At 45.2% G+C, this 24,879-nt stretch overlaps 1 protein-coding gene across 13 annotated transcripts in view; it reads right to left on the reverse strand.

Moving 5' to 3' along the window:
* STAU2 (staufen double-stranded RNA binding protein 2) overlaps positions 1-24,879 on the reverse strand; it is a 213,937-nt gene that overhangs the window by 165,168 nt on the left and 23,890 nt on the right. The window lies entirely within an intron of this gene.

Consider the following 24,879-nt stretch of genomic DNA (forward strand, 5'->3'; position numbering starts at 1 on the left):
TAGCTTCATTAAGGCCTGGTCTACACTAAGAATGGGGGGCATGTAAATTCGCAAATTCAGCTACGTGACGAGAAGTAGCTAATTGACTACCCTAGTTCACTATATACACGCGCCCAGACGCGCGGAACCCGGAAACTCCTCTCCAACTCCTGACTCTGCAGCTCTCCTCCTGAGGGTGGAGGAGTCGGAGGTTCGCTCCAGTTCGGAGTCGCAACTCTCTAGATCAGACGAGATAGTTAGAACTCGAACTCGAAAACTCACCGCGCCCGACCCCGGCGTAAGTGTAGACTAGCCCTAAGAAAGCTTTCAAAATAGGCAGAAAAAAACAACGTAAGACCCTTCAAATTTTCAGAAGCTTTGAAAAAAAAAATCACCGGAGTATGCAGAAATTATTAAGGAAACACTAAGTATATTTTTTAAATCAAATTCTACACAGAATATGCATTTCAAAAACTGTCCTCAAATATTTGTTATCCACAGTTTAAGTACCCACTTGACTTGACACTGTCTCTCATCTTTTCAAAAACTGGCTTCCGGTTTTCCAGTCACAATTCTGCACTTTCAAAAAATCTGCACCCATATTCCTATGTTCACAGTGAACTGGAGATTCAAATATTAGCTTTAAGGCATCTAATTAAATCCATCATTTGCACTCACAAATCTGGAAGACAATTGATAGGGGCAAATCAGGTAATTTGACATCTAACTACCAATACTTGGTGTCTGCTTTTAACTGTGGCAACAAAACTGTTGGCAGAGGCCAGAACCTCAGCTGGTATACACAGGTGTAATTCCACTTACTGCAGTACAGCTAAACTGATTTACAACAGCTGAGGATCTGGCTGATATTTTTGGTGGGCACAATCTGAACTTACTAAAAGGAAAAAGGCTGAAAATTTATATCCCTCTATGTCCCTTAACTATGAATTGTGTTAAAAGCAAACCAAACAATTTTCTGAAAATTAGATAAGTATTTAATTGCTATATCAGAATGTAATAAATATATAAAAACTAGAGAATTATTATTTAATTTATATCACACTTTTCCAATGAGGAAAAGCTAAGGTATAAACAAATGAGGCATCATTTAGTGTGGAATCACAGAATACCAGGGTTGGAAGGGACCTCAGGAGGTCATCTAGTCCAACCCCCTACTCAAAGCAGGGCCAATCCCCAAACAGATTTTTTCCCCAGATCCCTAAATGGTCCCCTCAAGGACTGAACTCACAACCCTGGATTTAGCAGGCCAATGCTCAACCACTGAGCTATCCCTAACACCCGCTGCAATCTTTCAAGTGATGTTGGTAACAAGTAGACAACAATATTATCATGCACATATAACAAATTGTGTGATACAGACACTGGACTGAAATGGAATTTTAATACTGCATATTGCCATTCATCATTTCCTCTGAGAGCAAAGATAAAACATTTACCTAGGCAATGAGCAAAGGCCAACTGGCTCATCAGAGCTATCACCAGGACCAACAAAAAATCATGGACAGTAAGAGCTCAATACTTTAAAAACCACAGATTACATTAATGGGTAATACAATGTTCGTGTTGTGCCAGCTTCCTTGCACTGGCTATTCACTGTTGAAATGCATATTAAGTCCAGAACCCCTGCCCTCCATCTCCTTCCAGAAGCTGATTCAGCACATTGAAACTGAATGCATGCCTAACTCAGAAACTGCACTTTTCAAAGTGGCAGTAATGGCTCCATGCCAGCCTGGATACTATTTAAAAAACACAGAAAAATAGAGCAAGCAGGAGGTGATGGAGGAGACAAAAAAGTAACAAGATGAAGTAAAAAGGAAGAGAACAAGGGAAAACAAAGAATTATGAAAGAGAGCTTCTGATGCACTGATGAAAGAGTGCCATGTAAGCAGAAAACTTCACAAACAAAATATAGGCATTCCCTATTTAAAAGTTACCTATCCTCTCACCTCACCCTCACATTCTCCTTGTCTAACCTTGGTTTTATTCTAATAGTTGATTGTGAATCTTCCTGTTTTATGTCCCAACACCACCTGTCACTTCTCAGTTTCCTTCAAACTTGTTACATATTTTTCTCCTTACTTTCTCTTTTATGCTTGTCTCACTGCAAGCTTCAGCTGCTTTTTCTGAGAAGGCCCCACTAAAATTATAACCAAGGCAGGGGAACATGGACAACAGAATTGTCCCTTCACTCAATTACAAATAGTTAAAAGTTTTAAGTGTGTCCCCATAACAAGGCTAATACCATGGACATTCCCAGGCAAGAATCTCCACTACCCACATCACAGATACTAAGGATAGCTGCTCTGTCTCTCTGCCATGTAGAGAAAAGACCCAATAGCTAGGGCAGGAGGCAACACATCTTTACAGTCTCAACACCCAAAACGATTTAGGAAACACAGGGAAGGATACTGTGCTGAGAGAAGGTGTATGTGTCCAGATGTGTTGAGGGGAAGCTAGAAGAGTGGCTGAGGTAATTTTGTGAAGTACAGAGGAGGATGCACTGTATGATGGAGGGTTTTGGGCAGGAAGCACTTTGACTAGGAAGGGGAATTTAGCAGATTAAGGGTCAAATTCTCAACTGCATGCAGCTTGTTTGACACAGCCGAGGTGGGAGGCAAAAGTGGTTCTAAACTACCTTTCCATCACCCCAAGTCTGGGTGCAGTCAGAGGCTAAATTAGCCCCTCTCTCAAATTTGAGCAGCCACAGACCTGGTCGAATGTACACCATCTGGAACAATCTCTTAGGGACCATTCTGCAGATTCACTCTATGCATGCCTCCTCCTGTTCCTGACATGGCTTTTCCCTGCCCCTTATGCCAGATGAAATAATCTTTAGCTACCTGTCTAATGCAGAGCAAAGGGGACCTGGGTTTAACCATGCTACCTTACCACCCACAGTGGGTTACAATCAATGAGTGTGGGAGTACACTTCTACCCCGATATAACGCTGTCCTCAGAAGCCAAAAAATCTTACTGCGTTATAGGTGAAACCACGTTATACTGAACTTGCTTTGATCCGCCGGAGCACGCAACCCCACTCCCCCGGAGCGCTGCTTTACTGTGTTATATCCGAATTCATTTTATATCGGGTCGCGTTATATCGGGGTAGAGGTGTACTAGAAGAAACTGGTAAGCAGTATGTTGAAGTGTGAGAACTGAAGGGAATAAGGGGACTAGAGAGGACAAAGTTGCAATAGTAAAGGCAGGAGATGATCAGAACATAGATTAAGGTTTTAGGGAAAAGAACCAACAGAAATTAGCAATGGCAATATGAGGGAAAGAACAGAGAGAAGAAGAACACGGCTGCCTGTCTGGTTCCTGCTCTGGTGTTTATTTGAGCATATTGCCTTAGTTTATTTTTGTTAAGGCACCTATAAATTAAAAATTATTTTTAAATAATCTTTGCATGAGATTTTAAAATGCAGGACTCCTCTTCCATTGAAAGAAATGCATTAATGTGAACAGGCATTGAAGTTACAAAATTCTGCCTCTAAAACCATCTTTACTAACTATAAATGTTTGTTTCTATGGATCTGAAAGGGAAAAATGAGAGTGAGTGAGAGAGAACTTGAATAATAAGTATTTCTGCAAGGGCACAGAATTCTTACATCCCTTTAGAAAAAATGGAAAAATCTGAAAAAAGAATCCTTTGTCTCATCAAGGCATCCCACTGATTCAGTGGAAGTGATGAAGATTCCTGTGTACTGAGATATAGAATGTGGATGCAACCAAAAGATGCAGCCATTCTCAATTCTTTCATGTCCCCAAACAAGGCATAAAAAACCCCTATAGCTGTCAATAAGTCAAATTCTTTAAAAACAATAAAACTACAAAGCACTATGCCACAAAAAGCAAATAATGCAGTTCATCATCATGCGAAACAGACAGAACTCCACAGTTCTTATTAAATCATAAGCTACACATTTATATTTTATCATAATGTGTCTGAATTGGCCGGTAGATGGAAGATTGTGTTCCATTTTCACAAGACAGAATGGTTTTTTGAAAGCACACTCTGAAGACTAATTTGAAAAGTGTCAAATCTAATCATAGGTCAACGTCAATTAACTGCCTGAAATATTCAGTAATAAACAGCAAATGTTTATTTTCTAAACGGATGCCAACGTTCTTGAGACATTCTCCTATGAGTTCCACAGGTACAAAATTGGCAAACTTCACGCATTAAACTGTAAGAAAGTAAATAGAAAGAGTGATCACTAACACAGTGATTATGACAAAAAGCAAGAAAAGACAGGAAATCAGACACTCTTCATGGAAATAAAAAAAAAAAGGGCAGAAAAGGAGTTTTGCCATTTGCTTCAATGGGACCAGAAACAGGAGCCAAAATTAAACATTCAGTTTTTTGTCTTTTTTTTTTTAATTTGTATTAATGTCTTGTCACTGGATCTGATCATCAATAACTTTCTCAGACAAATCTTCCATTGGCTTCAATGGAAACCTTCCCAGTGTAAGGACTTCGGAAATGGTACCGTACTGTATTAAAAGTGTTCAGAAACAATGCAAGCAGAGCACTGTAAAGTACGGAAAAAAGTTTCCTTCACTTATAAACTGATGCTCTGCAAAAGACTCCCACTATTTGGAATAAAGGGTTGCTCCTCCATAGCTGCTGATTCAGGCTGCTCATCCAGTCAGGACCCAGCCTCACTGCAGCAGCACCTGCCTTCCTCCACTAATTACTGTATTTCCATTACATTACAATTTCTGAACTATAACCAGATGTATCAAGGGGGGGGGGGTCTCTCTAGTTAGGGTAAGCCCTTTGCAGAACATCTTTCTGCCAAGGTTTGCCACACTCACTTGAGGAAGTAGAATGCTCTTGTTTTCATCAATAAAAGACGGTTACTCACCATAGTAACTGTTGTTCTTTGAGATGTGTTGCTCCTATCCATTCCAGTTAGGTGTGCGCGCCGCGCGTGCACGGCTCTCCGGAACATTTTTACCCTAGCAACTCCGGCGGGCCGGCTGGGCGCCCCCTGGAGTGGCGCCGCTATGGCGCCTGTTATATACCCCAGCCGGCCCGTCCGCTCCCCAGTTCCTTCTTGCCAGCTACTCCGACAGTGGGGAAGGAGGGCGGGTCTGGAATGGATAGGAGCAACACATCTCGAAGAACAATAGTTACTACGGTGAGTAACCGTCTTTTCTTCTTCGAGTGATTGCTCCTATGCATTCCAGTTAGGTGATTCCCAAGCCTTACCTAGGCGGTGGGGTCGGAGTGAGACGTGGCAGAGTGTAAGACTGCGGAGCCGAAGGCTGCATCGTCTCTTGATTGCTGCACCAACGCGTAATGGGAGGCGAAGGTGTGGACAGAAGACCAGGTGGCCGCTCTACAGATGTCCTGGATGGGGACATGGGCCAGGAAGGTGGCCGACGAGGCGTGCGCTCTCGTCGAGTGAGCAGTGAGGCGGCATGGTGGCACGCGAGCAAGCTCGTAGCATGTCCGGATACATGCCGTTACCCAGGAGGAAATCCGCTGGGAGGAGACCGGCTCACCCTTCATGCGGTCGGCGACTGCCACAAACAGCTGGGTCGAACGCCAGAAGGGCTTCGTCCGCTCGATGTAAAAGGCAAGGGCCCTGCGGACATCCAGGGTGTGAAGCTGTCGTTCCCGAGGGGAGGCGTGCGGCTTCGGGAAGAAGACCGGGAGGAAGATCTCCTGGTTGAGGTGGAAGGCCGACACCACCTTGGGGAGGAAGGCCAGGTGTGGTCGAAGCTGCACCTTGTCCCTGTGGAAGACGGTGTATGGTGGTCCAACCGTTAGAGCACGGAGCTCAGAGACTCGCCTCGCTGATGTAATTGCGACGAGGAAGGCCGTCTTCCAGGAGAGGTAGAGGAGAGAGCACGTGGCTAGAGGCTCGAAGGGCGGTCCCATAAGCTTGGCCAGAACGAGGTTCAAATCCCAGGTCGGGGCAGGACGCCGCACCGGCGGGTACAACCGGTCGAGGCCCTTAAGGAAGCGGGAAACCATCGGGTTAGAGAAGATGGACCGACCTCCCATAGATGGACGAAAGGCGGACACTGCTGCCAGGTGTACTCTCAAGGAGGAGACCGCCAGACCTTGCTCCTTAAGGTACCAAAGGTAGTCGAGGATGGTAGGGACCGGGACTACGAATGGATTGAGTCCTCGTTGATCACACCAGAGTGTGAATCGCTTCCATTTCGCAAGGTAAGTGGAGCGAGTGGAAGGCTTTCTGCTCTCTAGCAGGACTTGCTGTACTGCCGCTGACCAGTCCCTCTCTGCATGGGTCAACCACTCAGGTACCAAGCTGTAAGATGGAGGGACTGCAGGTTCGGGTGGCGGAGTCTGCCGAAGTCCTGGGTGATGAGGTCCGGCCACATCGGAAGGGGGATGGGATCCCGAACGGAGAGCTCGAGCAGCAGGGTGTACCAATGCTGCCTTGGCCAGGCCGGAGCTACGAGTATGACGCGGGCTCTGTCCCTCCGAAGCTTCAGCAGCACTCGGTGCACTAGCGGGAACGGAGGGAAGGCGTAGAGGAGACGATCCGTCCAGGGGTAAAGGAAGGCGTCCGACAGGGAGCCTGGCGAGCGACCCTGGAACGAGCAAAACAGGTGGCACTTCCTGTTCTCTCTGGAGGCGAATAGGTCTATCTGGGGAAACCCCCACCTCCGGAAGATTGTGTGGACGACATCTGGACGGAGGGACCACTCGTGGGAGAGGAACGACCTGCTGAGACGGTCGGCCAGCGTGTTCTGCACTCCCGGAAGAAAGGGTGCTTCCAGGTGAATTGAGTGGGTCACGCAGAAGTCCCACAGGAGCATCGCTTCCTTGCAGAGCGGGGAGGAGCGGGCTCCGCCTTGTTTGTTCACATAAAACATCGCTGTTGTGTTGTCTGTGAACACCGCTACGCCCTGGCCTCGCAGACGGGCGTGGAAGGCGTGGCACGCCAAGCGAATTGCGCGCAGCTCCCTGACGTTGATGTGGAGGGAGAGCTCCTGGGGCGACCAGAGGCCCTGGGTGTGTAGGTCGCCCAGGTGTGCTCCCCATCCCAACGCCGAGTCATCTGTTGTCAGTGTCAAGGACGGACGAGGAGGGCGGAACGGGACTCCTGCACATACGACCTCTGGGTTCAGCCACCAACTGAGCGAAGCAAGGGTAGGCTTCGTGACCGTGACTACTCTGTCTATCGAGTCGCGGTGTGGGCGGTACACCGACGCCAGCCAAGATTGAAATGGGCGAAGGTGCAGTCTCGCATAGGCGGTGACGAACGTGCACGACGCCATGTGGCCCAGGAGGCGTAGGCAGGACCGAACCGTCGTAGTGGGGAAAACGTGCAGGTCTCGGATGATGGAGACCATCGTCTGGTGCCGGGCGCGAGGGAGACAGGCCCTGGCCACCGTGGAGTCGAGGACCGCTCCAATAAACTCCACCCTCTGAGATGGAGTCAGTGAGAACTTCTCCACATTGACGAGAAGACCCAGTGCCCGAAATAGGGAGAGTATCTCGGCAACTTGGTCTGTTACCAATTGGCGGGATGGCCCGCGAACCAGCCAGTCGTCGAGATAAGGGTAGACGTGAACTCGACGACGGCGGAGGTCTGCAGCAACCACTGCCATGCATTTCGTGAAGACCCTCGGAGCGGTGGATAGGCCGAAGGGTAGCACCGCAAACTGGTAGTGCACACCGTTGACCACAAAACGCAGGTAGCGTCGATGGGGACGGTAAATAGCAATATGGAAGTATGCGTCCTTCATGTCGAGGGCGGCAAACCAGTCTCCCGGATCCAGGGAGGGAATGATGGTCCCCAAGGTCACCATGCGAAATTTGAGCTTGATCATGTACTTGTTGAGCTCCCGGAGGTCCAGTATGGGTCTGAGGCCTCCTTTCGCCTTGGGGATGAGAAAATAACGGGAATAGAATCCCCTGCCCCGCCTGTCTTGCGGCACCTCCTCTATGGCACCCAACCTCAACAGAGTCTCGACCTCTTGCAAGAGGCATTGCTCGTGAGAGGGGTCCCTGAAGAGGGACGGGGAAGGTGGGTGGGAAGGAGGGGGCGAAATAAACTGAAGGTGGTAACCATACTGGATAGTACGGAGTACCCAGCTGTCCGATGTGATTTGGGACCACGCCGGGAGGAAGTGGGAAAGGCGGTTGCAAAATAAAGGGGTTGGATCCTGGGAATAGACTGATGAGCCGTCCTCGGGCGTCCCATCAAAATTGCTGTTTGGGCCCTTGCGGGGCCTTGGACGACGCCTGGGCCTGGTTGCGCCTGCTGCCTGAAGGTCGACGGCGGTTGAGGCCGTTGCGCCGACTATTATAAGGCCTTGACCTGGCCTGGGTAAAAGGCCGGAAGGGCTGCTGTTGGCGGAAGGAGCGCCTCTGGGTAGCTGGCGTGTGCATACCCAGAGTGCGGATAGCGACACAACCGTCCTTCAGGGTCTGTATCCTCGAGTCTGTTTTCTCTGAGAACAGGCCGTGAGTCTCAAAGGGCAGGTCCTGGAGGGTATACTGCACCTCTGGCGGCAAGGTGGAGGACTGCAGCCAGGATATGCGCCGCATAGTTACTCCAGAGGCCAGGGTCCTGGCCCCTGAGTCCGCCGAATCCAGAGCAGCCTGGATGGAAGAGCGGGAGGCTGTCCTGCCCTCTTCGACCAGAGCCGAAAACTCTCGTCGGGAATCCGTCGGGATCAGTTCCGTGTATTTCGTGAGGGACACGAAAATGTCGAAGGCGTACCGGGCTAAAAGGGCCAGCTGGTTTGCAATGCGCAGCTGAAGACCCCCCGCCGAATACACTTTGCGGCCCAACAAGTCCATGCGCCTGGCGTCCTTCGACTTGGGCGCTGGGGCTGGCTGTCCGTGCCGCTCACGGTCGTTAACGGACTGGACGACCAGTGAGTCCGGAGCGGGATGAGTGTACAGATACTCGTATCCCGCAGGGGGGGGACCGAGTATTTATGTTCCACGCCCCTTGCCGTAGGGGGGACGGACGCCGGCGACTGCCAGATGGTCGTGGCATTTTTCTGGATTGTTTTAATAAAAGGCAGGGCCACCCGCGTCGGGGCCTCCGTGCCGATGACGTTGGTCACCGGGTCTTCATCTTCCGGGACCTCCGCCACCGGAAGGTCAATGGCCTTTGCCACCCTGCGGAGAAGGTCCTGGTGGGCCCGCAGGTCGATCGGGGGAGGGTCCACCGTAGCGGCGCCCGCCACTGCCTCATCCGGAGAGAAGGATGAAGACAGAGTCTGTACCACCTCCTCTGCCGGAGGCTGCTCAGGTGCTTGTGAGGTTGACGGAAGCCCTGCGGGGTCCGACGACGGAAGTGTCTCCCCCAGTGGTGTTGGGGGAGGGCGGCTCACCGTGGCTTCTGGTATGCTGCGTACAGCACCCACTGGGCGCTGGGACAAGGGGAGCCCTTGGGACTCATAGCCGGCCCAGGGGACCCAGAAACCCCACTGCTGGTGTCCAAGATGTTGGCTCTGGGTGGGAGCCCGGAGATCTGTCTCGCTGTCCGCCTGGGAGACGACCGATGGCTGACGCGAAGGCCACGGGGGTGCCGAGGCGCTGATGGAGTGCGCCGCTGAATGAGGCAGCTTATCCCCGGATGGTGCCGAGGAGCGGTGCCGGCCGTCATGGTGCCAGGACGGAGATCTGGACCGTCGGTCACTGCGGTACCGGGAGCCAGAGCGTGACCTTGATCGGCGGTGGCGAGAGCGGCTGCGGGAGTCGCGGCGTCGAGATCGGTACCGGGAACTGGATCTCCGACGGTACCGTCGGTCCGGTGACCGGGACCGTGAGCGGTGCCGGGAGTGCGACCGGTACCGCTAGACTGAGCGGTACCGGGACTGCGACCGGTGCCGGGACGGGGTGCGGTACCGAGACTGTGATCGGTGCCGGGATCGGGACCGGCGTGACGGCGACCGTTGCCTGGACCGGGACCGGGTCCGAGGCTTGGAGCGTCGCCCCTCTCTTCCGTCAGGGGCCGCATCATAGCAGGCTTGCCCAACGATTTAACAGCCCGCACCGGCGGTGCCGGGGGCCGGAGGCTCGGTGCCTCTACGAGCTGAATAAGCTCTCTCGCCGTCACAAACGTTTCAGGGGTGGACGGGAGATGCAGCTCTACCGCGGCCGGCGCCGGGGAGCAGGGAGGTACCGGACTCGACGGCTCGAGGTGCCGGAGTCAACGGAACCGTGCACGACTTGTGCACTACCACAGACGGTGCCGGAGGTGGCTGGGTAAGCTGTCCCAAAGCTGCAGGTTTAGGAGTCGGGTGCACCGTCTTCCGCTTCCTCGGGGGGGAGAGGGAACGGTGCCGGGACTTCGGTGCCGTCTGCGTGCCTGTAGGAGCCTCGGCACCGGGACGGCTCGGTGCCGCTGGTGTGCTGCGCGCCGAGGATGGTTTCGGCGGTGCCGGGGACGGAGCGGGGGGCTGAAGTGCCGCCTCCGTAAGGAGCTGTTTAAGTCGCGAGTCCCGCTCCTTTCTTGTGCGCAGCTTGAATGCCGTGCAAATCGGGCACTTATCAGTCCTGTGCGATTCCCCAAGGCAGCGCAGGCAGGAATCGTGCGGGTCGCCGATGGGCATAGGCCGCTGACAAGCTGCACAGGGCTTAAAGCCCGGTGCCTTGGGCATGAGCCCGCACCGGTTGTGGAAGAAGAGGGGCTAACCCCTCTAATTCCCTACTATCACAACTATATACAACTATAACAACTAACTTATTCAACTAATCTTAACTATTAAACTAAGTGAAACAACTATATACACTAAAGATACGGAGAAACGCTAGGGCTGTGGAGGTGAGAGAGCACTCCACTGTTCCAACTGGCCATCACGGGCGGTAAGAAGGAACTGAGGAGCGGACGGGCCGGCTGGGGTATATAACAGGCGCCATAGCGGCGCCACTCCAGGGGGCGCCCAGCCGGCCCGCCGGAGTTGCTAGGGTAAAAATGTTCCGGAGAGCCGTGCACGCACGGCACGCACACCTAACTGGAATGCATAGGAGCAATCACTCGAAGAAGAACTAGAGAAATCACAGACCCCAAGGGTGCGAGTGAATTAATAAAGCCATGCATCATGGTTGAAGATCATAGAATCATAGAGTTAGAAGGGACTGCAAGGGTCATCTAGTCTAACCCCCAGCCAAGATGCAGGATTTGTTGTGTATAAATTGTCCAAGACAGATGCCTCCTTTTTAAAACCTCCAGTGATGGAGCTTTCACGACCTCCCTAGGCAGTCTGTTCCATTGTCCTTAAAGTTAGGAAGTTTTTCCTGAGATTTAAAGATGACTGAATTCACATTACAGCATCCAAATGAAGCACATATAGCCACCTGGCGAAGCCTGGTGAATATGAGAATAGTCTGCCACATATCAACCTGCCAAAACTTTCTACATTGGCGGACTCCCTCTCAGCCCAAGAAGTTGCCATACCTTCAAGAGAATAAGCCTTAATTCCCCACAGGACAAGGAAGGCCCTTTGTTTTGTAGGCTTCTCCAGTACAAGAGCAGATACTGTAACCTGTTCTGGTCACACTCTCAAAAAAGATATCACAGAAACAGAAAAGTAATGAAAATTATCAGTGCATGGGAAGTCTTCCATATGAAGAGAGGATATTGGACCAGGTTAACTACTGGTCTGATCCAGTATGGCAGTTCCTAACTCAGCATGGCACATAAAATTGAAATATCCAGCCAAGCATCAAATTTCCTTTTATACTTAGCTGAAAATTGAAATTCAGGAACAATTCTGAATCTTGGTCTATGGGTAGGTCACAGTTACAAGGAAGTGGATCAATGATAATTCATTTCCTCCAAAATCAAACAACAAAACCAATTATGCAGCATTAAAACACAGAAGAGAATGAGTTGCTTCCTTCTGGGTTTCTTCTCTACTGGTTCGCCAAATTCTCAAAAGCAAGATCCCACCCAACATGAATAAAATCCATTGTGCTCCTTTTTATAATCCAGTATGAAGCTGTTTGGCAGAGATGTCCTCACACAATTTTCTATTATTTTTATTAAGTTTTATTTAATTAATAGATGCAGAATTAAAATGTTACGAGGCTACGAGATACAATTTGTTTTCCTTTATTTAGAGTGAAGGTAAGTGCATTACAAAGAAAGTCTTAAACTTCTGCCAAAGAACTTGTGCTTAAAAAGAAACTGCATGTCCATTTCTTACATAGCCAGTTTAACGATGGAAGTGAATGCAATTTTGTGAAGTCAAGTACGCCAATAATAAATTAGCATTTATCATCTTGACTTGAACATTACATTTACTTCTGAAAAGTGTTCAGTTAGAGTGATGGCTTGCACAGCGTTAATTCTGCAAATCTCGCTGATTCCAGCTGTTAGGTACAATTTAGGTACTGCATCTGCAGCCCTATTTGCTTATAGCCAGTTTTTATTTCTGAATTTATTATTTAATTTGTTTTTAGGGACTGGCTGAATTTTGAAAACTGCATGCAGGTATGTAAAAGTACAAAATCGCTCAGCAATCTGCAAGAGGCAAAAATAGGGCAATAAAAAGATATGAAGCATTATGTTCATCAAAATGCTTCTATGTCTGAATGAGTGAGGTCTGCCATTCCTGGCACATTATTTAGGTACCTTTGGAAGAAAGAAATCTGTTCAGTATGGCTTGAGATAGAAGAAGTGAAGTGAAAAACAACAGTCAAAGTCAAGAAGAGAGAGTAGGCCACAGAGCAAAATATTATTAACCTTTGGAGCAACATTTTTATCCACCAACTGAAGAACTAGGAAACAATGAAAACGGTCCCCAATTGCAACTCATTCTTGAGTACAAAATAGCACAAGCAACGTCAACAACATAACAAGAATATTCCCTACAGAAGATGAGGGCATTAGAAAAAGTCAAGTCTACAGTGCTGAAAGGCTGAAGGGGAAGGTAAATATAATAAAAAGAAAATGCTCCCCTCTATGACACAAAAGTGGAATAAAAGGAAAAATGATAATGAAACTGTGATGTACACTGTATATTTAAAAGCTAAAGCAGACATTTAGAACACAAACATCTCAGGCTCTTATCTACTTTAGCTCATACAATTTCCCATGAACTGTATTACTCACTAATCTTTACAAGCATGCAGACTGGGTTACTGAGAATGTCTTCCAAATATTCATTACAGTAAAATAACATAAACAACGTTGCATATCTCACTGCAGTATCATTTTCTTCCTACATAAGAAATTCACATTGAAAAACCATGGTAGTTGCCAACATGGTGATTAAGTAAATTAAAGGATGAAGTGCCTCACTCATTTAATTCCATATGTTTACTCTGTTAATGTTACATGTAGAAATTAGCTCAATCGTACAACTTAACAGAAAATTATTTACATATTTGCTAACATAGTTCCTATCTTTAAGAAAGGGGAAAAAAGTGATCCAAGCAACTACAGGCCTGTTAGTTTGACATCTGTAGTATGCAAGGTTTTGGAAAAAAATTTGAAGGAGAAAGTAGTTAAGGACATTGAGGTCAACGGTAATTGGGACAAATTACAACATGGTTTTACAAAAGATAGATCGTGCCAAACCAACCTGATCTCCTTCTTTGAGAAGGTAACAGATTTTTTAGACAAAGGAAACGCAGTGGATCTAAATTTACCTCAATTTCAGTAAAGCATTCAATATGGTTCCACATGGGGAATTATTAGCTAAATTGAAAAAGATGGGGATCGATATGAAAATTGAAAGGCGGATATGAAACTGGTTAAAGGGGAGACTACAAGTTGTACTAAAAGGTGAACTGTCAGGCTGGAGAGAGGTTACTAGTGGAGTTCCTCAGGGATCAGTTTTGGGACCAATCTTTTTATTACTGACCTTGGCACAAAAAGTGGGAGTGTGCTAATAAAGTCTGCGGATGACACAAAGCTGGGAGGTATTGCCAATACAGAGAAGGACCGGGATATCAAACAGGAAGATCTGGATTACCTCGTAAACTGGAGTAACAGTAATAGGATGAAATTTAATAGTGAAAAGTGCAAGGTCATGCATTTAGGGATTAATAACAAGAATTATTGTTATAAGCTGGGGACGCATCAGTTGGAAGTAACAGAGGAGGAGAAGGACCTCAGAGTATTGGTTGATCACAGGATGACTATAAGCCGCCAATGTGATATGGCCGTGAAAAAAGCTAATGCGGTCTTGGGATGCATCAGGCGAGGTATTTCCAGTAGAGATAAGGAGGTTTTAGTACCATTATACAAGGCACTGGTGAGACCTCATCTGGAATACTGTGTGCATTTCTGGTCTCCCATGTTTAAGAAGGATGAATTCAAACTGGAACAGGTGCAGAGAAGGGCTACTAGGATGATCCGAGGAATGGAAAACCTGACTTATGAAAGGAGACTCAAAGAGCTTGGCTTGTTTAGCCTAACCAAAAGAAGGCTGAGGGGAGATATGATTGCTCTCTACAAATATATCAGGGGAATAAATACTAGGGAGGGAGAGGAATTATTTAAGCTCAGTACCAATGTGGACACAAAAACAAATGGATATAAACTGGCCATCAGGAAGTTTAGACTTGAAATTAAACAAAGGTTTCTACCCATCGGAGGAGTGAAGTTCTGGAACAGCCTTCCAAGGGGATTAGTGGGGGCAAAAGACATATCTGGCTTCAAGACTAAGCTTGATAAGTTTGTGGAAGGGATGTTATGATGTGATAGCCTAATTTTGGCAATTAATTGATCTTTGACTATTAGCGGTAAATATGCCCAATGGCCTATGATGGGAAATTAGATAGGGTGGGATCTGAGTTACTACAGAGAATTTTTTCCTGTGTGTCTGGCTGGGAAATCTTGCTCACATGCTCAGGGTTTAGCTGATTGAGATATTTGGGGTCAGGAAGGAATTTTCCTCCAGGGCAGTTTGGCAGAGGCCCTGGGAGGTTTTTGCCTTCCTCTGCAGCGTGGGGCACAGGTCACTTGCTGGAAGATTCTCTGCACCTTGAAGTCTTTAAACCATGATTTGAGGACTTCAATGGCTCAGACACAGGTTTGATACAGGAGTGGGTGGGTGAGTTTCTGTAGCCTGCATTGTGCAGGAGATCCGACTAGATGATCATAATGGTCCCTTCTGACCTTGAAGTCTATGATTCTACGATTTAATGTTGAACTACTGGAATCCACCCCATTCAGCAACTCTCCCTTCTGTTTCACCTATATTGTAGCCAGGCCAGATCCATGCTCTCCTGCATTAGTTTTTTTTGTTTGTTTGTTTGTTTTTTAAAAGAAACATGGGATTTGACATGGCAAAGAGACTCAACCAGGATTGAGAGAGGTCATTGTCTAGAGCTTAACCTGCTCTTTGGCCACAAAGGCCTGGAAATCCACAAGATGAAGGGCTGCAACTGCAGTTTTGTAAGCAATCTGATCCAAATGAATCTCAATGCCACAGCTCAGAGCCATGTGCTTTCAGCCAGTCTTTGCTCTAGCAATAGCTACCTCCAACTGTCATTTTGGGGGTTGGAAGTGTAGCTGGGAGCATTCTTGGGGAGGAAATACTTTTTCTCAACTGCCTTCAAGAGGGGAGCAGAGGTCTCAGGTATCTTCCCTACCACCTTGAGCAAATGGTCCAAAATAAGGCAGAAGGACACCACAGTCTACTAAATGGGATTTCCTGGCCTGTGTACCTCTCAGTTGTGAGCCTTGACGATAACTGAACTGGCACTAATTCAAAGTCAGCCACCTTAGCCTGATTCTTAAGAAACTGAGGGAAAATCAAATCCCTGCATCCACAGTTACTCTCCTCTTCAATACAGATATATTTGGCATGATCAGAAGAGTCCTATGGTTCATCTGAGTCCAAATGGCAGCTTTTTCCTCCCTGATCATGACCTTGCTCCTACATAGGTAACTGATCCTGATGAGTCTACACAGAAGCCTGGAGTACTGACAGTGCTGGGAAAGGTGCTGATACCGGCTGCACAGAAACCTATCATGCAGGAGGGCGAGGGGTACCTGAGGCTGTAAAATCTTTCCCTGGGAAACTCTGAAGGGTATTATGGCAGAAGATGTTCAACCCTGGCCCCCTCCTAACGCAGGCCTAATTTACATCCCACCCACTCCCCTGATCTGGATCCTGACTCCACAGAGAGCTCTGTGCAGGATTCTGGGAAGGGGAAGGGACAACGCTGATGGGGCAGTTAACCATACCCCTTCTTCACACACACTGTTCAACCCCAAGTAACTTGACTTTTAAAAAGTGGCTTATGTGCACAAGCAGTAACTACAATATAATTGGAGCTAGTAGTGATCGCTATATTTAGGCTGCATAACACCTCCTATTAAAGATCCTTACAACCTTTCTGTTAGAAGCTCTAACACTTCCACTCTTTGCAGCAGACTTTTGAAATTCAGCATAGGCAAAGCCCTGGAGTTAGAGACATGCCTTTTGCTTTTCCCATGAAATGCCATTCAGATTTTGCTGAGTTACGAACTGTTAAACACTGCCTTTCTCTTGCTTACATCCCTCTGGAAAATTTTGGCAGTCTGCTGACATAAGAACTCAACTTTAACATTCTAAAGCTGGGCCCATGTAACTACCAGAGCAGCAGCAGCTCTAGCAGTAACAGCACTGCACTGGGAATGCCTGGATACCACCAGAGCAGCTGCAGCAACATGGGAGATAGCCAGACAAGGTTTCCCCCATAACACCCAACTGGCACAAGGATTCAGTGTCCCATTCCCCCTAACCTGTTTTGGGGGCACCACATGGCACAGGAACCCCCCACTTCCCTGTGTGTAGTGGGGGAGAGAGATTGACTACCTTCCAGATATAGTACATGGCACCAGCAGTCCACCCCAATCCCAGGATAGCAGCCTTCTCATGCTGTCAGCTAACAGAGACAGTCCTGTAGTAGAAATCTGTGCTACAGTGCCAAAGATTCAGGGTTCACACCCTGATGATGATGCCTGCTGGAGGGGTTGTACATAACAGAATTTGTTTTTACCCTTTTCCTTAAAAAACTAGGAAATACATACATTAAAAGAACATTATTTAGGTTGCAAATTCAAACACTGGAAAGTCCATGGAACCTTAATTTGGCACCCTTAGCACATGCATTATAAAACAAGTACTTTAGAAATTTTTACTCTAAGTGACTTAAGAGCCTAAGTCCCAATGAAGTCACTGAGGGTATGTCTACAGAATTAAAAAAAAACCACGGCAATAAGTGACAGAGCCCAGGTCAATTGAATCAGACTCATGGGGCTTGGGCTACTGAACTAAAAATAGTAGTGTAGACATTCCCAAATCAGGCTGGGATCCAGACTCTGAGCCCCTCCCCCTTGCTGAGTTTCAGAGGTCGGGCTCCAGCCCAAGCGGGAAAGTCTATACTGATGTTTATAGCCCCGTACTGGAAGCCTGAGTCAGTTGGCTTTCACAATGAATTTTGTGGCCTTTGTTGGTTTAAGTCCTTCCACAGCGGGAGCTGGGTTTTCAGACCCTAATACTTTCAAAGTAATTTTTTTAGGATTTAATAAACTACAGAAATTAACTGTTATCTATCAAAAAATTTATTACAGAAGTACATAAAGTACTGCCTTTTTCTGACAGACTTAGGCAAATGTTTTCTACAGCTGCCTGTCCTAATCACCATTGTCTAAAGTGATAGCTACTGGCAATAGTAAAGCTCATCACCTGCAGTCTCCCTTGTCACTGTACTCTACGGACAACAATCTTAAGGCAAACAGATGTTTCTGCCGTGTTAAACCACAGGAAATGGACTGACTTTCTCTCTTTTCCTTTCCTAGAAAAAAATACTAGCAAAGAAAAACACTGGCACAGCTGTACTCAACACTTTCCTTATAAAAATGTATCTGTGTGGGAGGCATATGATGACTGCAAATTTGGAAACAAATAGGCCAGGGGAATAAAATGTAGTATGCAGAAGAACAACAAAAAATAATTCACTAAAAATCAGAACGTGATTGGATTTTATATTAAATTGTTGCATTATAGGAGACTAGATTACTCAGGGGAATAGCAATGCAATATATAAAAGCCTTCATTACTAGATCACCGGTAAGAATCCTGTCTCGTTTGGTAATGTCCAAATGCCTATGTGAAATGAGTTGGGGATTGCAATCCAATTTCAAGTGAACAAACGTCCACATCACCAAAAATCTCCACAACTGGCATTAATGTCAGATGTCAGGGATTTGAATGGAGCATAATGACTAGGTTGGAATAGACGTGGTGACTAAATTACAGTCTTATTTTTTTTTAAGGAGGTCTTTCCAGGTCAGGATTGAGGCACAGAAGTGAAAACTCATAGTACTGCTGCCTGTGCTGTACTTTTTCTGTGAACAAACAAAAAACTTTAGTTTCCATTGCTGTTAAGCTGGCACCTTCCACAACATCAGATTCACATTAAAGAGGAAAAATGTTATTGAAGTTATTGCATTACAATCTCATTCATTAATAGGGAAAAAAAACATTGAAGAAACCATTACAAGAGAAAACATTGTAGAAAACCCAACTGCTGTATGGGATGATTATGAAATTATACTATAAGTAATAAAAGCTTATACTGAAGCAAAAAAAGATTTTTGGATAGTGCTTCTGCAGTGAAATCCATACACGGATAATAGATATATTCATACTGCCCTCTCGTGGTCTAAAAGTAATATTTCTAGCTGCATTACTGAATTGTTAATCTGAACCACCTATCTCCTAACTCTCCATGGTTAAGGTCACTATGCCCTCCCTTGACTTTTAGCCCTCTCAGATCCACTTGTCTTCTTGTATAGGATGCAGCCAGTACCACATTGAGGTCTGGCTTGCACTGATACTAGGAGAACAGTGTAATTCTCCTCTTTCCAGAGAGTCAAGGGCATCACCTCCACAACACATCCAGTTTCTCTTGGCCCATTCAAAAGGTACATACACCCTGTGGTCATTCTAAATCCTTAGCAACTCCATAATTAAAGGTGTATAACCTATTACAATCCAACCCCTAGTAGTTACTCCCACATAGCTTTCTCAGGCCTGGTCTATGCTGAGGGGGGAGAGGGGGAAAAAATCAATCTAAATTACGCAACTTCAGCTATGTGAATAACATAGCTGAAGTTGACATACTTAGACCTACTTACTGTGGTATCTTCACTGCAGTGAGTCGACTGTTGACGCTCCCCCGTCGACTCCGCCTGTGCCTCTTGCGCCAGTGGAATACTGGAGTCGACAGGAGAGCACTTGGGGGTCAATTTATCACGTGTAGACTAGATGCAATAAATCGACCCCCACTGAATTGATCGCTGCCCGCCGATCCGGTGGGTAGTGTAGACATACCCTTAGTTCCTATTAAAATGTCATTGTCTAAAGGGACCAGTAAAAGGATTAAAGTGTCCAGAAAGCATTTTTCAGTATGTTAATAATAAGTAAACAAAAAGGCCTACATAATTACTCAGTAATATCAATGGCATCATTATCATTAACTGTTGTCTCTTCCACAGAATTCATGACACTAACAGGGCCAACATGACATATGAGTGAACATGTATGGTCACAAAAAAATTGCATTTGCTTATACGTGTGTACTGTGGGTGAGACTCATCCTTCTGTGAATACAGCCTAAATAACAGGAATTCAGTAGCAGAACTAAGCTAGGGTTAATTAACGGGATGCCCATCCCATGCACTGGCTGTGCAGGAGACTCTCCATGATAGCTATTCCTGGTGTAGGTTGGAATAGTTACCACTTTCCTCTTGCACTCACACAGGACTGAACTATTTGTAGATCCAGTGACCCGCACTTCTGTTCCATTCTGCACTGGCCTACTGTCACGGTTGCCAGGCTAGCTGTACCTCTATCCCCTCTATGGCCTCTCTCAGTGCATCTCCTAGGTCTTAGGCTTCATGCCTTTATTTCTCCTGCAGCAGTCTCTCCCACTCTTAGACTGGGTGCTGGCTACAGCATCCATCCAGTTTTAATCTGCACGTTTGACTGTTCAAGCACCTGCAGTTCTTCCATTCAGGAGTTTGTGATTGGTGGACATCATGATCAGGCAGCCTTCTTAAAACAAAAGTATTGTTCATTTAGCAGTAGTAACAAAATATTAAAGAGAAAGAATTTTAAAACAAGAAACATATATCTATCTTACCTAAAGCAATACCATACTATGATGTGACTTAAGCAAGCCTAGCTTTGTCCAGACATCCCAGGAGAGTGCCCACATCTCAGTCTAATTCCCCTCCCTGTCTTGAGAGAAAGTCCCTTATTAATTCTTCCAGAGTTCCTTTGTTTAGTATTCATAGGCTTTTTCCTGTCCCGGTCCAAACCAATTTTGTAGGTTGGCTGGAGAGGAGGCAAAATCATGCAAATAGCCCTGCCATTATCCCTTAACAACTCTTAAGTGTTTGCTGAAGGTGGCTTATCTTGTGCCATTCTTTTCCTTCCTGCCTCTTTTTTCCAGATAGTCTCCTGTGAGTTGAATCAGTATCAACATGCATAAAACAATGACTAGGACAACATACAGTATTCATGAATTATTACAGAGCTGCTCCTAATCCATTACTCCTATTCAGGGTTCAATTTGAGTCTCCTTCACGGCATGCAGCAGCCCTCGCCACAGCCACATCAATTCTCCTGAAGGGTTAAAGTGGTACTCATGTAACACAGAAAGCCTGGTGAAGGCCCTCTTAAATGAGTGGATTTCACCCAGTGTGTGCTAACTGGGTAACTAAGTGACACTGCATACTCCTTTATAGGCTTTTTGTGGATACAATGGGTCTGGGTAGATTTATATAGTTTCCTGAAATGCAACCACATTTGAAAACATGCCTTGTAGCATTTCACCACTCTTCTTCTGTCCTTATTTGCCTCTACTTACATTTATATAATTTCCACAGAATAAATTAAGATGATTGAATGTTAAGGTTGCACTGCTAAGCATTCAAAAGTCTGACGATGTCAAAATTAAGTATACATTAGGATACAGTCTTTAACTGCAGGATCATGTGAGACACATGAATATTTTTTCATTCTTACACTGTAAAATTTTAATGCTACAGCAGATTTAATTTATTTTACACAATACAATCTTTTCTAATTAAATCTACTAGCAAGTGGGGGAGGCAGGACTGTGCTTCCACCCTGCTGCTTTAGAGATGGCATTGCAAGTGGCATTATCCAGGAGCAGTCCATAAATTCAGGGAAGCAGGGGAGTGTGGTGATGGCGGAGGGAGACAGATGGACAAGGAGGAAGGCTCCCAGCACCCTTCTCCATCTACTGTACCTATACAGAGGCAGCAACAATATGCCCCTTAGTCTGTAGTATGTGATGTAAATACAGGAGGAAGTAGTCCCAAGGGAAGTAGATGAAAATGCAAAGTGTAGGCAAATCTGTCAAAGGTGCATGTTAAATGAAATTTATCCCATGGATATCACCACCTCGTGTGACATACACTCATAATGCAGTCCCATCACATGGAATTCTTCATAACTGAACTAGTGCTGCTTTAATTATTTTCATTTTTATCCTTGTATCCGCTCAGTGTTTTGCTTTTTCTTTGTTTCTATACTTCACAAGTGTTTTTAATTTCCAAAGGTTTCTTTTAAGGCTTTCAAGCTCCTTGTATTGTGGTGAGACAGTTAAGGAATTTTATGTTATAAGCAAATCATTTAGGGATTCTTCCAAAGGAAGGGGGGAGGGGTGTACTCTGTGATCCCTTTGACAAGGGTTTGCAGTATTACAACATCAAAAGTGGGTGTTCAGTTTCCAGTGGCTTTTATTTCTTGACTAAAAGCATGTGGTTTGGGTGCATTTGTAAGATATCACATCTCTTTTGTCATTTTACAGACTCCCTGTCATTGAAAATACTGGAACACAATTAAACTTCAAGGAGGATTCTTTTCAACTCTAACTGAAGACAACACATTATAATATTAAAAGGTAATCAAACGGAGACATACTCATGGGGGAAACTGGACAGCTTATGTAGCTGGAACTCAGTCAGATCTTGTTTTATTTTTCACAGCTTTCATTTGATTGAACAATTATGTTTTTGATTTTTTTTTTAAGTCTGTAAATGAACAGAGTGCTCATGAAAGTGAAGGATTAATAGCACTGGCAGGAGAGAGACATGGCATGACTAGGTGTATAGAAGTTTCGTCATACAGCTCTGCCAATGTTCCTCAGTCCTGACCTGCTATTCCAGCCCTTGGTCTTTTCTGTACAGTTTGCCAGTTCTGCTGAATTGTAGCAAATAATATGGGGGGAGAAATTTGCAATGTTGACAAATGGAACCTAGGATAAGATCCAAATCTTCAAATTCATTCACACTTTTACCTCACACAGAGCACTCACAAGCACACTGCATTGAGGTGCTCATAAAAATTCACTTACATATAGCCACATTCTCTTTATACACATAATTAACATTTCTTGCCAGACATAAAAAGAAGCATGCTAATTTTTTGGCCATGAGCAACCTTTGTCAAGGTAACTCACAAAACAACAATTGGGTCTTCAAGTATCTTTAATGTACAAAGGAGACAAGTGTTTGAGCAGATTTCATGTCTGCTAACAATGTGAGTGAAATAGAGTAATCTTAATTCTGTTGCCTAAAGAGCATTTTCTTAAACGTAAACTGTAAACTTCATGCTGCAAAATCCCCAAGAACTTTGTGAGAGTTAATTTGTTTGTGAGAAAGAAAATTAATCTGAGGAACAAGAAACTTATTCCTGAAAGCATAAGAGCTTATTTTCCTTCAGTTAAAGTTTGTAAAGCTCTCTGGAATCCGTTCAGATAAAAGGAGCTATATAAATGCAAGGTTATCATCACTGTTTGTTTTGTATACAACATATATTGCTTCCTCCTTGTTCTGGTGTGTGGGTGTAGTAATTTGCAGCTGACCCACAGCAAATTATTAACCATCTCTCCCCTATGCTGGTGCAGCTACTCTGCCCAGTAAGCAGAGGGAGAGGTGGAGCAAAGGCTCCACCTAATTCCCATCTCTCCCTGCCCATCAGCTCTGGGGAAGAAGTAAGCAACCAAGTAGCCCTAGTTATTCCTACACACCTGGAACATCCAAGGTCCAGGTAGCCCACGTATGGAGGGTTCTTACACTGTACAGGCACGCAGTCTTAATCAATCTAGCCCAAAGAAAACTGTGCTTAAACAGAGGTTTACCCCTTCACAGCCCATCTTTTCCTCTTATGTGCAACAGTCAAATTCTGTGGTCAAATTTCCACTGAAGTCACTAGGAGTTTTGCCTAAGTAAGGACTGCAGGATTGTCAGAGGCTGAAGGTTTATTACTGATTTGCTCATAACAGTTAATTTTACAGAAATGGCATGCCATCACAAATCCAGGATTATGATTTCACAGCAGGTGCCAAAAGAAGGAACGTGGGGCTCCAAGGGGAGAAGTCCTAAGACAAACAAAATATCTAAATGGCAAAGTCAAATAAAGTGTGTGCAAAGGTGTTTTTCTGAAAGCAAGAAAGTCCCTCTTTGAAATATCATGGGGTCAATCACAGATTTATTTAAAAAATTTGAATTAGGATAAATGCTTCCTGAATGAAGTCTGAGACATTTTACTGAGTCTACTAAGTAGAGAAATAAAACTACTTTATGCAACACTTTTTATAAAGTAATAACAGTAAAAATTGTTGTGGGCTGTGCATGAGGGGTCTTCAGTACACTACACCAGAAGGGAATACTTTACAATTCCACATTCTAGATTTTTTTCCCTACATTAAACTTTTTTCCTAGTCTAGATAATTTTTTTGTCAGCCAAGTAATTTCTATTGATATTTCTAGTAATTATAGGAGTCCTAAAATACTGAGCAAAACTCTTAATAAAAATGCTAATTTCAGCCAACACAGCCATTTAGTAAAAGCAGGCCATGCTACAATACAGTGTATCCAAGCAGTGACTGAGAGAGTGACAGAGGCAACACACTCAACCAAGTGCTTTGTATCAGTGTAGAGAGAGTTCCTTTGGACAAGTCGGGAGTGTTAACCAAACCTTCAACCCTGTTTATTCATAATGAGAGTTGGTATGATTCAATTCTTTTGCGGTAAAGAAGATAAAAGAGGAACAGGGACTCTTTGCATCTGAGATCCAGCCCAACCCCAGAAAAAATCTTTAAGTTTAGCTCTAAGCACTAACTCCTTAAGTCACTTAGGTGACCAAATTATATCCAAGCTACATTTAATTCAGGATAAAATAGTATAGTTTGCAAACGCGTTACACCTGCTTTGCAGCAGATCAGAACAAGGACCAGTCATGAAAATACTTAGAAAAGCTACAATACTTCCTAGTAAATGTTAAGGCTTTGTCAGACAAGGAACTATTAGGATACTCACTTGACAAAGCTGCCACCCATTTAACTTTTACAAGTCTCTTAAGAGTGGACAGAATAGCTCAAAATGGAAAACTATTATTCTGAAATAATGGCTGCTTAGAGGTCTCTCCTATCATTAGCAGCAATTACTCCATACAAGGGCGGATTAGGTTGGAGGTTTTTAAAATGTGGAATAACATTTTTATTAATTAATCAAAAGTTATCAGGTAGCAACATTTGTGAATTAAAGAACTGAATTACTTGTGCTTGAAGAAAGCTGTAAACATCTATTGGAGACGGGAGGACAGCTCCACAGCATGCTAATTTTCTAGATGGATCCCTCCCAAACTTACCCTCCTCCAAGAGAAAAGGGAGTTTGTAGCTTTCAAAGCAATCCTGAAACAGCTAAAATATCAGCAATGAAAAGCAACACCTTTATGGAGCGTTAACAATCTGACTCATGTCTCTCTTGTACAGACTGAGTTCTAATTCCAATCAATATTTAGTAATAATCAAAACAAATTTTACACATGCCTTCATCCCTAGGCACTCTGATATCCTTAGGCATCTGTCATTTTAAACATGTATTGCTCACC

Source organism: Mauremys reevesii, linkage group 2 (assembly GCF_016161935.1).
Source record: "Mauremys reevesii isolate NIE-2019 linkage group 2, ASM1616193v1, whole genome shotgun sequence".
Lineage (NCBI taxonomy): Eukaryota > Metazoa > Chordata > Testudines > Geoemydidae > Mauremys > Mauremys reevesii.